At 47.0% G+C, this 13,312-nt stretch overlaps 1 protein-coding gene across 1 annotated transcript in view; it reads left to right on the top strand.

The window, feature by feature from the left end:
- LOC119958426 (Fc receptor-like protein 3) overlaps positions 1-13,312 on the top strand; it is a 224,100-nt gene that overhangs the window by 2,686 nt on the left and 208,102 nt on the right. The gene's annotated exons all lie outside the window — the stretch shown is intronic.

Genomic DNA, 13,312 nt, shown 5'->3' on the forward strand with positions numbered 1-13,312 from the left:
CAGGAAAGAGCCCTCAACACCTCCCTCAAATCACCGTCACGAGTGGCCTGATCGTATCACCAGGACGCCATATCCGCGCCTCCTCTCCATTGGAGAACCATACCTCCCTGAAAAATGTCGAGGCTCAGAGAGGGTGCCGAGGCGGTTTCCCAGGATGTTGCCTGGTCTGGAGGGTGTTAGCTATGCGGAGAGGCTGAATAGTTTCGGACTGTTTTCATTAGAATCGACGAATTTGACGAGGCCTACAAGATTATGACAGCCATAAAGAGTATATGGGCAGACACTCTTCTCTAGGGTGGAGGGGTCAGTCACCAGCGGGGATTGATATAAGGTCCATGGGGCAAAGTTTAGAGGAGATGTACGAGGCAGGTTTGTACGCAGAGGTTAGTAAGTGCCTGGAATGCGTCGCCAGGGGAGGTTGTGCAAGCAGATATTTTTACGGCGTTCAAAAGACATCTCGACAAATACATGGATGGGATAGTTATAGGAGAATGCAAGACAAGGAGGTGCTGAGGGTTCTGGCCAAGATTGTTATCATGACCGGTACAGGCTTGGAGGGTCGAAGGGACTGTTCCTGTGCAATATTGTTCTCTGTTCTTTGTTCCTCCTTCAGTCAAAACCACCCTTCTGGCTCGATGCAATCCAATGCACATGAACCGACTCCCGATCAAACTCCACACAGTCTGACTGCCCCTTGCATTTCCAACCCCCCTGACCCCCCACCCAATGCAACCACTCCAGATCCTAACAGCTCCTGGTACATCCCCTTTCCACTCCAAATCCCACACAGAACGTTTACCTGACGGGTCAAATCGCCTTCAGGTCCGCCCCTCCATTCCGTCCGACGCCCTCCTGGTCCGCCCCTCCATTGCGGCTCAATCCACTCCAGTTCTGTCCGTCCATTCCGGTCCAACCCTCTCCTGATCCGCCCCTTCATTCCGTTTCCATTCCTTCCAAGACTGGCCGTCCACTCCTGTCCAAAGCCCTGCAGGTCCTCCTCTCCAGTCCGATCAACCCCCTCCTGGTTCGCCCCTCCATTCCGGTCCAATCCCCTCCAGGCCCGCTCTTCCATTTGGGTCCAAACCTCTTCAGGTCCGAACTCCTCCCTCCAGGTGGAAAGCACTCTGGGTCAAACCCTGTCCCGGTTTGCCCGCCGTTGTCGTCAAAACGCCTACCGCTTTTTCCTCATTCTGATCTGGTCTGCACCCCCGCCCGGTCCAAGTACCCTTCTGATTCAAAGCACCTCCCGGTCCGACCAATCGCATCTTGGTCCAAAGCTCAGGGTCTACAGACCCGCGCAGTCCAAACCACCTGCACGTCGGACGCATCCATTCCAGATCTGGACCCCTCCCGGTCCAGACAATCTCTAGGGCCTACACCTGCTCGTCCAAACCTCTACTGGTTCAACCCCAGGATAAAACGGCTCCCGGTCCTACTCCCGGGTTCCGGCACAAGCTCCTCCTCCTCCAAGTCCAACCCCCAGAACTGTCCTGTTACACCCTCTTGGTGCAAACACCTAGGTGCCCAAACACCCTTTGACGATATCACACTACTAATCATCCCTATTCTCCGGACCGCCACTCTCCAGTATGAACCACCGAAATTAGCCGTCTCCATTGACCACACTGTGTCATTACAACCCTCCCCTTATTCTCACTGCTCTGTCCTGATCAGAGACGATGGAAATGTTCCCCACCCAATCCCAGTCGGTTATAACACCCCCCACCATCCACCCCAAACCCACACGCGACCAAACTTCACTCCCGATGCAAGAACTACCACTCCTCATTTCTAGACGGACACTAACAGTTTCATTCACCCTTGGTTTGGCCACCCACCTCTGACACCACCCCTTTGGTCCTTCCATGAGACTTGCCAGACGGGTGTGTACCCCCTCCCGTCTTTACTTTACTCTTGTTTGTCCATACTCTTTTTTGAGTGAAGGCAAGCATCCAGCAGAGGGCAGCAGAGCAGAGCTACTGATCAGCTGTTCTGGGGGGATTTGCATACGTGCAGCGCGGTCAGCCAAAGTTGAAGGTGGTTTGTGGAGGGGCTGTTGGCAAGTGACAGTTAAACCCGAAACACTTCGTGAGTGTTTCCCACCCTACCTCCTCCTCTAACCAATCCCCCCACCCCACGGTGGTTGGGAAGCGGGAGCAGGGGCTTGTCGTGAAGGTGAGTGAGTGCCTTTAAATTTGCTTAACATTCAGCGGGAGCAGGGTTTGAGGTAATATCAGGTAAGCTCTTCCTTTCTTTCTCTTTTTCTTGTTTTTTTTTAAATCTAGAGGTGATGTCAGGGAAGGCAGTACATTGCTCCTCCGGCAGAATGTTTGAGGTGAGGGACGCCGTCAGTGACCCTGCTGATTTCATCTGTGGGAAGTGCACCCAACTCCAGCTCCTCAAAAACCGTGTTAGGGACCTGGAGCTTGAGCTGGATGAACTTCGGATCATTCGGGAGGCAGAGGGGGTCATAGATAGGAGCTTCAGGGAAGTAGTTACACCAAAGACTGGAGATAGATGGGTAACTGTAAGTGGGACTGGGAAGAAGCAGTCAGTGCAGGGACCCCCTGCGGTCGTTCCCCTGAGTAACAAGTATACCGTTTTGGATACTTGTGGGGGGGGGGGGGACTTACCAGGGGTATGCCATGGGGTACGGGCCTCTGGCACGGAGTCTGTCCCTGTTGCTCAGAAGGGAAGGGGGGAAAGGAGTAGAACATTAGTAATTGGAGACTCAATAGTCAGGGGCACAGATAGGAGATTTTGTGGGAGCGAGAGAGACTCACGTTTGGTATGTTGCCTCCCAGGTGCAAGGGTAAGTGATGTCTCGGATCGTGTTTTCCGGGTCCTTAAGGGGGAGCGGGAGCAGCCCCAAGTCGTAGTCCACATTGGCACAAACGACATAGGTAGGAAAGGGGACAATGATGTCAGGCAGGCCTTAAGGGAGCTAGGATGGAAGCTCAGAGCGAGAACAAAGAGTTGTTATCTCTGGGTTGTTGCCCGTGCCACGTGATAGTGAGATGAGGAATAGGGAGAGAGAGCAATTAAACACGTGGCTACAGGGATGGTGCAGGCGGGAGGGATTCAGATTTCTGGATAACTGAGGCTCTTTCTGGGGAAGGTGGGACCTCTATAGACAGGATGGTCTACACTGAACCTGAGGGGCACCAATATCCTGGGGGGGAGATTTGTTTGTGCTCTTCGGGGGGGGTTAAACTAATTCAGCAGGGGCATGGGAACCTGGATTGTAGTTTTGGTGTACGGGAGATTGAGAGTATAGAGGTCAGGAGCACAGATTTGACTTCGCAGGAGAGTGCCAGTGTTCAGGTAGGTGGTTTGAAGTGTGTCTACTTCAATGCCAGGTTTTTACGAAATAAGGTAGGGGAACTGGCAGCATGGGTTGGTACCTGGGACTTCGACGTTGTGGCCATTTCAGAGACATGGATAGAGCAGGGACAGGAATGGCTGTTGCAGGTTCCGGGGTTTAGGTGTTTTAGTAATCTCAGAGAAGGGGCAAAAGAGGGGGAGGTGTGGCGCTGCTAGTCAAGGACAGTATTACGGTGGCGGAAAGGATGCTAGATGGGGACTCTTCTTCTGAGGTAGTATGGGCTGAGGTTAGAAACAGGAAAGGAGAGGTCACCCTGTTGGGAGTTTTCTATAGGCCACCTAATAGTTCTAGGGATGTAGAGGAAAGGATGGCGAAGATGATTCTGGAAAAGAGCGAAAGTAACAGGGTAGTTGTTATGGGAGACTTTAACTTTCCAAACATTGACTGGAAAAGATATATTTCGAATACATTTGATGGGTCGTTCTTTGTAGAATGTGTGCAGGAGGGTTTCCTGACACAATATGTTGACAGGCCAACAAGAGGCGAGGCCACATTGGATTTGGTTTTGGGTAATGAACCAGGCCAGGTGTTAGATCTGAAGGTAGGTGAGCACTTTGGAAACAGTGACAACAATTCGGTGACCTTTACGTTAGTGATGGAAAGGGATAAGTATACCCCGCAGGGCAAGAGCTATAGCTGGGGAAAGGGCAATTATGATGCCATTAGACATGACTTAGGATGTGTTGGTTGGAGAAGTAGGCTGCAAGGGTTGGGCACACTGGATATGTGGAGCTTGTTCAAGGAAAAGCTATTGCATGTTCTTGATAAGTACGTACCAGTCAGGCAGGGAGGAAGGGGTCGAGCGAGGGAACCGTGGTTTACCAAAGAAGTGGAATCTCTTGTTAAGAGGAAGAAGGAGGCCTATGTGAAGATGAGGCATGAAGTTTCAGTTGGGGCGCATGATAGTTACAAGGAAGCGAGGAAGGATCTAAAGAGAGAACTGAGACGAGCAAAGAGGGGACATGAGACGTCTTTGGCAGGGAGGATCAAGGAAAACCCAAAAGCTTTCTCTAGGTATGTCAGTCAATGAAGTGGTGGGAAGTTGTGTGTGGAGGCTGAGGAGATAAGCGAGATACTAAATGAATACTTTTCGTCAGTATTCACTCAAGAAAAAGATAATATTGTGGAGGAGAATGCTGAGACCCAGGCTATTAGAATAGGTGGCATTGAGGTGCGTAGGGAAGAAGTGTTGGCAATTCTGGACAATGTGAAAATAGATAAGTCCCCGGGGCCGGATGGGATTTATCCTAGGATTCTCTGGGAAGCCAGGGAAGAGATTGCTGAGCCTTTGGCTTTGATTTTTAGGTCATCATTGGCTACAGGAATAGTGCCAGAGGACTGGAGGATAGCAAATGTGGTCCCTTAGTTCAAGAAGGGGAGTAGAGATAACCCCGGTAACTATAGGCAGGTGAGCCTAACGTCTGTGGTGGGTAATGTCTTGGAGAGGATTATAAAAGATACGATTTATAATCATCTAGATAAGAATAATATGATTAGGGATAGTCAGCATGGTTTTGTGAAGGGTAGGTCATGCCTCACAAACCTTATCGAGTTCTTTGAGAAGGTGACTGAACAGGTAGACGAGGGTAGAGCAGTTGATGTGGTGTATATGGATTTCAGTAAAGCGTTTGATAACGTTCCCCACGGTCGGCTATTGCAGAAAATACGGAGGCTGGGGATTGAGGGTGATTTAGAGATGTGGATCAGAAATTGGCTAGTTGAAAGAAGACAGAGAGTGGTAGTTGATGGGAAATGTTCAGAATGGAGTTCAGTTACGAGTGGCGTACCACAAGGATCTGTTCTGGGGCCGTTGCTGTTTGTCATTTTTATAAATGACCTAGAGGAGAGCGCAGAAGGATGGGTGAGTAAATATGCAGACGACACTAAAGTCGGTGGAGTTGTAGACAGTGCGGAAGGATGTTGCAGGTTACAGAGGGACATAGATAAGCTGCAGAGCTGGGCTGAGAGGTGGCAAATGGAGTTTAATGTGGAGAAGTGTGAGGTGATTCACTTTGGAAAGAATAACAGGAATGCGGAATATTTGGCTAATGGTAAAATTCTTGGTAGTGTGGATGAGCAGAGGGATCTCGGTGTCCATGTACATAGATCCCTGAAAGTTGCCACCCAGGTTGATAGGGTTGTGAAGAAGGCCTGTGGTGTGTTGGCCTTTATTGGTAGAGGGATTGAGTTCCGGAGCCATGAGGTCATGTTGCAGTTGTACAAAACTCCAGTACGGCCGCATTTGGAGTATTGCGTACAGTTCTGGTCGCCTCATTATAGGAAGGACGTGGAAGCTTTGGAACGGGTGCAGAGGAGATTTACCAGGATGTTGCCTGGTATGGAGGGAAAATCTTATGAGGAAAGGCTGATGGACTTGAGGTTGTTTTCGTTAGAGAGAAGAAGGTTAAGAGGTGACTTAATAGAGGCATACAAAATGATCAGAGGGTTAGATAGGGTGGACAGCGAGAGCCTTCTCCCGCGGATGGAGGTGGCTAGCACGAGGGGACATAGCCTTAAAATGAGGGCTAATAGATATAGGACAGAGGTCAGAGGTGGATTTTTTACGCAAAGAGTGGTGAGGCCGTGGAATGCCCAACCTGCAACAGTAGTGAACTCGCCAACATTGAGGGCATTTAAAAATGTATTGGATAAGCATATGGATGATAAGGGCATTGTGTAGGTTAGATGGCCTTAAGTTTTTTTTCCATGTCGGTGCAACATCGAGGGCCGAAGGGCCTGTACTGCGCTGTATCGCTCTATGTTCTCTGTGTTCTATGTTCATACTCTAATGATCCACGCCCCACAACGCGGCTCCAGTCCCCACATCGCCCACGCCTCTGGTTCACAGACTCCCAGCTCTGCTCCGCCCCATTTCCCTCTCCGCTTACATCCACCTATCGCCGCACACATCCTGCCCCGGTGTCAAATTGACAGTGGGCAGCCCGGTAGCATGGTGGTTAGCATCAATGCTCCACAGCTCCAGGGTCCCAGGTTCGATTCCCGGCTAGGTCACTGTCTGTGCGGAGTCTGCACGTCCTCCCCGTGTGTGCGTGGGTTTCCTCCGGGTGCTCCGGTTTCCTCCCACAGTCCAAGGATGTGCGGGTTAGGTGGATTGGCCATGCTAAATTGCCCGTAGTGTCCTAAAAAGTAAGGTTAGGGGGGTTGTTGGGTTACGGGTATAGGGTGGGTTTGAGTAGGGTGATCATTGCTCGGCACAACATCGAGGGCCGAGTGCTGTACTGTTCTATGTTCGATGTAACCCAACCGCTCTCAATTTGCATCCAGCATCATTCCCACAAAACACTTTGGCGCCACATCTCCGGTCCCAGCCAACCCGTCGTTCCCTCTCTTCTCCGACACGATCGACCACCCACGCCTCTCCCGCAACCCCCCCCCCCCCCCCCACCCATCCCCACCGTCCGACCTGACATCGCCGCCGCCACCTGTGGTAAAATTATCCCAACCCCTCCTCTTGTCTATGCTCCGTTTCCCTCAGGTCGAAGTTAACCCGCCATCCCTTATACACTCCGGCCTGCCCCGCCCATCCCCATTCCTTCCACCCTCACCCTACTCCACTACCTCCATCCTGATCTCATCGTTTTCTGAACCAGTGCCATTTGGAACTGACCGAAACCCTTTAATTGTCCCTTTAAGATCCCCTATAAGTTAGTTCGTGCCCTGAAAATGGGGAGCTCCTTTGTTCCTGCCTCTCATGTACGATTCCTCACTGATGCAGCCGGGGGCATCCATCGCTGCTCCCAGCCAGACTGAGTGAGAGAGGTTGTCCGAAACGGGATCTTCAACGAGGGCAAATTCGTCCTGAGTCGTAATCCGCCAGATGTGTTCCTCTGATTTAATGAAGACCTCCACACTTTATTCTGTACACCATCGATAATAATGGAACAAAATGAGCATTGACCAGTTTCGATTATGATTGTTTACATTAAATTATGTTCTGGTTAGTTTGCGGGGACTTTACAGAACTAACTTTGAGAGAGTAAAATGGTTTATTTGAAGGCTTCATACATAAGAACATAAGAACTAAGAGCAGGAGGAGACCATTTGGCCCCTCGTGCCTGCTCCACGATTAAATGAGATCATGTCTGATCTTTTGTGGACTCAGCTCCACTTTCCGGCCCAGGGGTGGGCAAACTGCGGCCCGACAAAGGTTTTTATGCTGCCCGCCAATGAGGTGCCCGGAATCATAACCGGCATTTTTGAAAAGCCGCCGGGGAAAAGCTGCTGAAGTAAATGCGCTTATTGAATAAGCGCATTTACTTCAGCGGCTTTTCACCCGCGCGTAGTGGGGTGGATGAGTGTTTATTATTGATTGTAACCTGGACTCCTATTGGTCGCACACCCAACTAAACTGACCAATAATGCAGCCCCAATCATCCACCCCACTACGCGCGGATTGTATCGTTGATTCAGCGAGGCGGTGCTTCTGTCAGTGTTAATGATCAGCACAAGCAACTTGACACCTGATTTCAACAAACTGGTAAATGACTGCAGTCAGATGCATCATTCTCATTGACATTGTTCTGTTACTTACTGAGTTACTTTGTTTTTCAAATAAATGTGCTTTTTTTTCTTTAAAGACCTTTTATTTTGGCTATTTAAAATATTAATTATTTTACTTATTTTACTATTTTACTATGCGGCCCTTTAAAATTGTGAATTTCTGAATGTGGCCCTTGCACGGCAAAGTTTGCCCACCCCTGTCATAACCCTTAATGCCTTCATTCTTCATAACAATATCTATCTTCATCTTAACTATATTTAGTGAAGGAGCCTCAACTGCTTCACTGGGCAAATAATTCCATAGATACTCAGCACTTTGGGTGAAGAAGTTCTTCTTACGCTCAGTCATAAATCTACTTCCGTTTATTTTGAGGCTATGCCCCCTCGTTCTGCTTTCACCCGCTCGTGGAAACAACCTGCCCGCATCTATCCTATCTATTCCGTTCATAATTTTATATGTTTCTACAAGAAACCTCCTAAATTCCAACGAGTCTGTACTCCCAGTCTACTCAACCTCTCCTCGTAATCCAACCCCTTCAGCTTTGGTATTAACCTAGTGAATCTCCTGTGCATACACTCCAGCGCAACTACGTCCTTTCTCAGTTAAGGAGACTAAAACTGAACACAATACTCCAGGTGCGGCCGTACTAACACATTATAGATTTGCAGCATTACTTTCCTAGTCTTAAACGCCATTCCTCCAGCAATGAAGGACTAAACTCAATTTGCCTAGTTAATCACCTGTTGCACCTGCAAACCAACTTTTTCTGACTCATGCACACCCAGGTCTCTCTGTACAGCTGCATGTTTTAATATTTTATCATTGAAATAATGATCCCTTTTGCTCTTAATCCTACCAAAATGAATAACCTCACATTTGTCAACATTTTAGTCCATCTGCCAGACCCTTGCCAATTCTCTTAACCTATACAAATCCGTCTGCAGACTTCCGGTATCGTCTGCGCTTTTTGCTATATCACTCATCTTAGTGTCATCTGCAAACTTTGACACATTGCACTTGGTCCCCAACTCCAAATCATTTATGTAAATTGTGAACAATTGGGGGCCCAACACTGATCCCTGAGAGACAACACCAGCTACTGATTGCCAACCAGAAAAATACCCATTATTTCCCAAATCTTTGCTTTCTATTAATTAACAAATCCTCTATCCATGCCACTACTTTATCCTTAATGTCATGCATCTTTGTCTTATGCAGCAAGGTTTTGTTAGGCATCATGTCAAAAGGTTTCTGGATATCCAGATATACCACATCCATTGGCTCCACGTTATCTACCGCACTGGTAACGTCCTCAATAAATTCCTCTTAATTAGTGAGGCAGGACCTGCCTTTTATGAACCCATGCTGCGTCTGCCCAACGGGACAATATCCATCCAGGTGCATCGCTATTTCCCCCTTGATGATATATTCCACCATCTTCCCTGCGACTGAAGTACAGCTGACTGCCCTATAATTGCCCGCTTTCTGTTTTTAAACAGTGGTGTCACATTTGCTAATTTTCAGTGCGCCGGGTCCACCCCAGAATCTTCAGAATTTTGGTAAATTATCACTAGTGCATTTGTAATTTCCCTCCCCATCTCTTTTAGCACTCTGGGGTATATTGCTTCAGGGCCAGCAGACTTGTTAATCTTTCGACCCAGTAGCTTGTCCATCACTACCTCCTAAGTGATAACAATCATCTCAACGTCCTCACCTGTCATCGCCTCATTCCATCAGTAACTGGTCACTTTCACCAAGGGAAAGAGTTGAACCTTAGTCAATAATTATCATTGTAATTGCGAAGGCAATAATGTGCATATTAGTAGGACGGGATTTGTCTTCCAGTCCCTCTAACCTACTGATTCAGTGAATTAACCAATTCTTCAACTTTCCAACTTTCCGTCAACACACTTCCACTCTTATCACGGAAGATAAAACTTCCCACGGAATATAAAACCATTCAGTCAGTCGAGTCCGCACGGAATCTCTGAAAACAGCAGCTTACCAAGGATAACAGCCTCTCCCCTCCCCAATCCCTGTTACTGTAACCCTTCCTAACCTTTCGACAAAAGGGCATTTTCGACAATCCACCTAAACTGCACATATTTAGACACTATGAGCCAATTCAACATGGCAAATCCATCCGCGGATACAATGTGGCAATTTCGCATGATTATTCTTCCTAACCTACACATAGTTGGACAGCATGTGGCAATGCATCATGACCAATCCTTCTAACATTCACAGCTTTGGATGATGAGAGGAAACTAGAGCACCCAGCGGACTCCCACGCAGACACGGGGAGAACGGACAGTCGCCCCAGGCCAGAATTCAAACCGGAGCACGCAGGGGAAATACTTGTCGACACGGTGAGAACGTGCACATAGACAGCACTCCAAGGGTTGGAATGAATAGGTGATTCCTGGCGCTGTGAGGCAGTAGTACTGTCATGTGGGAGTGCGTTTACGAAATGGATGTTTAACCAACTTACCTTTAAAAAATGCAGTCATGTCAGAGTGTGGGTGGAGCTGGGCTTCAGCTCCCCCATTATGAAGTTTTAAATTTCAGTTTGAGGAGAAAGCTGGGAGCACCTGTGCCTTTTGCTGAGGGCTGCAGGAAGAAAACACAGAACTGGTCTGTGGATGTCTATAAATCCAAGGACTATAAATATATTGAATGTCACCTAATGTCTGTCTTTGAAGGTGCAGTCTTTTGGATGTGTAAAGGGACAGTTTGCAGGAATGGGTAGTGTTGTATTATTTTCGGGGTTATCTTTGAAGTAACGGGTGTTAAGAGATCCAGTTTTTACTTAAAAGATTAAAGTGAGCAAATTGAATAAACACAGTTTTATTTAAAAACACACGTGTCCATAATTATAATACCAAAACTGGGGAACAAGCCGTGTGCTTCAAAAGCTAACAATCCATTAAAGGGCAGGTTGGTTGAACTCCATGATATATTTCGGGGCTCTGAAGACACCACTGCCATAACAATTGGGGGCTCTAAGAGGATAAAAATCTATCTATTGAATTGGCTTTTGTGAACTTAAAGACAGTAAAGGATTGTTGCTTTCCCGGTGTGCTATTTTAGTTTCAGTGGGGTGGTTGTTGTGAACAATGGCTCTTTCGGAGGCTCAGACTTTTTTGGGGTGGACACGGTAACACGTGATACCTGACTGACAGCGACTAAAAACAGACTGTTAGGTTTGGTAAAAGCATTGCAGTTAACACTGCCTAACAAAATAAGGAAAGATGAGGTACTTAAAGTGGTATCTGCATATTTATGTTTGCCTTGATGCGTTTTGACTCTTTAGATATGGCAAAGCTGCAGTTGCAGATTAAGCAATTTGAACTTGAAAAATAATTGAAGCAACTTGGTCATGAAAAAGAATTTCAACGGCTTGATTAGGCATTGATAGAAAGAGATAGAGATAGAGAGGAAAAAGAAAAGGAGACGGAAGAAAGAATCAAAGAAAGAGATAGAGAGCAAAGGGAAAAGGAGAAAGAGTTTGAACTTCGGAAATGGCTATGAAACATGAAAATCAGTTAAAATTGGCAGACGCAAAGGGACACGTCCAGTTGGAGGAGATGGACGAGGATAGTGAGACAGAGCGTCGTAGTCGAAGACGTGGTGGGGATCTATTTAAATATGTCCAAGCATAGCCAAGGTTTGAGGAGAAGGAAATAGAAGCCTTTTTTCATTTCATTTGAGAAGGTAGCTAAACAAATGCAATGCCCACAGGACATGCGAATATTACTGATTCAAACAAAGCTGGTAGGTCGGGATAGTGAAGTGTTTGCATCACTACCGGAGGAGGTATCTGGAATGCATTAGGAAGTGAAGAATTCCATTTCAAGTGCATATGAGGTGATGCCTGAAGAATAAAGACAAAGGTTTAGAAATTGAAGGAAAGAATCTGTTCAAACATAATGGAGTTTGAAATGCTCAAACATAAAACTTTTGATAGGTGAATAAGGGCTTTGAAAATAGACCGAACGTATGAAGCTCTCAGAGAAATAATACTTTTGGAGGAGTTTAACAATTCAATTCCTGATGTAGTGAAAACTCATGTGGAAGAACAGAGGGTTGAACTGCGAGATTAGCACCATAAATGGCAGTTGATTATGAATTAGATCATAAATCAAAGATTGGTTTCCGGCATCAGTTTCAGCCAGTGAGGGACAGAAACTGGGGACATGAGAAATGCTCAAGTGGTAAAGGTACAGGTGATCTGATGGGAGACATTAAAGTAAGTGTACCTCGGATTAAAAAAGAAATCCAGGATGGTGGAAAAGAAATGAAATTTTCAAATGTTTTCACTGTAATAAACTAAGCCATGTAAAGTCACAGTGTTGGTGGTTGAAGAAGAGCACTGGGAAGGCTGATGTGGTAAAACAGAATAAGACAGTGGGATTTGTTAGAGTGGTAAAGGAAATCCCAAGGGAAGCGAAGGAGGTGCAAACGATTGTACAGCCTGTTCGTGAAGTTATTTTTAAGAAGGTGCCAGATGTCTTCAAATAATTTACTTGTGTGGGGAAAGTTTACCCATGTGTATCAGGAGAAGCAGGTAAAAAGCCAATATTTTAAGAGATACAGGTGCTAAACAAGCTTTAATTGTAAGAGATGAGGAATGATGCAGTTATGGAAGAATGTTGCCAGAAAAGTTCGTGATTCGTGGAATTCAGGGTGAGAGGAGTAGCATTCCATTATAAAAGGTAACGTTGGAAAGTCCATTGAAGAGTGCTGAAGTGTTAGTATGAGTAATAGATAAACTATCTTGTCCAGGAATACAGTTTATCTTCGGCAGTTATATAGCTGGATCGCAGGTGGGAGTGATGCCGTGGTTGACAAACCAGTGGAAAATCAGACAACCCAAGGGTTGAAGGACGAATATCCTGGGATTTTCTGGATTGTGTAGTAACAAGGTCGCAAAGTCATAGGTGAAGACAAGAGGAGAAATCAAAAAACATAGGAACATAAGAACTAGGAGCAGGAGTAGGGCATCTTACCATCGAGCCTGCTCCGCCATTCAGTGAGATCATGGCTGATCATTTTGGACACAGCTCCACTTTCCGGCCCGAACACCATAACCCTTAATCCCTTTAGAACATAGAACATAGAACAGTACAGCACAGAACAGGCCCTTCGGCCCTCGGTGTTGTGCCGAGCCATGATCACTCTACTCAAACCCACGTATCCACCCTATACCCGTAACCCAATAACCCCACCCCCACTAACCTTACTTTTTAGGACACTACGGGCAATTTAGCATGGCCAATCCACCTAACCCGCACATCTTTGGACTGTGGGAGGAAACCGGAGCACCCGGAGGAAACCCACGCAGAAACGGGGAGGACGTGCAGACTCTGCACAGACAGTGACCCAGCCGGAAATCGAACCTGGGA

This window comes from Scyliorhinus canicula, chromosome 29 (genome assembly GCF_902713615.1).
Source record: "Scyliorhinus canicula chromosome 29, sScyCan1.1, whole genome shotgun sequence".
Lineage (NCBI taxonomy): Eukaryota > Metazoa > Chordata > Chondrichthyes > Carcharhiniformes > Scyliorhinidae > Scyliorhinus > Scyliorhinus canicula.